The sequence below is a fragment of the Prionailurus viverrinus genome, chromosome A1 (genome assembly GCF_022837055.1).
Source record: "Prionailurus viverrinus isolate Anna chromosome A1, UM_Priviv_1.0, whole genome shotgun sequence".
NCBI classification, from domain to species: Eukaryota; Metazoa; Chordata; class Mammalia; order Carnivora; family Felidae; genus Prionailurus; species Prionailurus viverrinus.
Window position 1 is genome coordinate 93,536,767 of NC_062561.1, and position 936 is coordinate 93,537,702.

The window sequence follows — 936 nt, forward strand, 5'->3', positions numbered from 1 at the left end:
ACGATGGAGAGATCAGAGATATGTTCTGGAGGCAGTATTTCCAGGACCTGCTGAAATTTGGACATGAAGGAGAGAGTTGAGGGAAAGAGATTGACACCATGGGCAACTGGGTGCCACAAACAGAGACAGGAAATTAAGAGGTGGATAAAATCTATAAGGGATGTGAGATGAGTAACTGAGTCTTAGAAGCTGCTGGGTTTGAGGTGCCTAGAACACTTGCTAGTTGTGATATCACAATAGATACGTGATTTAGAGAAGAGACCACTTGCGGGTAGTAATAACGGAACTTGGAGTTACTTATGGAAAAACATGTTGACATCTGAAAAACTGAATATAGTCTATTTAAGGACCAAGACTACACAGAGTTAATCTTTCCTGGAAATGATCAGGAAACATTTCTTATCTTGCATGCTCTTTGGCTGTATAGCTGGTGTCTCCTTTGTAGGAATATACAAAGTTTGGAATGATAGCCAGAACTCACCTTACCACCATAACAAGGCTAGCTGAGTTGCTCTTGGAGAATGACCATAGTCAGTAGGGTTTTCATCCTGGAAAAAGAAAAAAAAAACTGCTTTTGGCTTGTGTTGAATTTTAACATGCAGAGCCCAGCATGAATTCATAACTTGAGTCCAATTTGATTTCTTTTTTTTTTTAATTTTTTATTTATTTATTTATTTATTTTTATTTATTTTTTTTCTGAAATTTATTGACAAATTGGTTTCCATACAACACCCAGTGCTCATCCCAAAAGGTGCCCTCCTCAATACCCATCACCCACCCTCTCCTCCCTCCCACCCCCCCATCAACCCTCAGTTTGTTCTCAGTTTTTAACAGTCTCTTATGCTTTGGCTCTCTCCCATTCTAACCTCTTTTTTTTTTTTTTTCCAATTTGATTTCTTTATGGGACAAATAAGCTTACATATTAAAAGTTTCCTT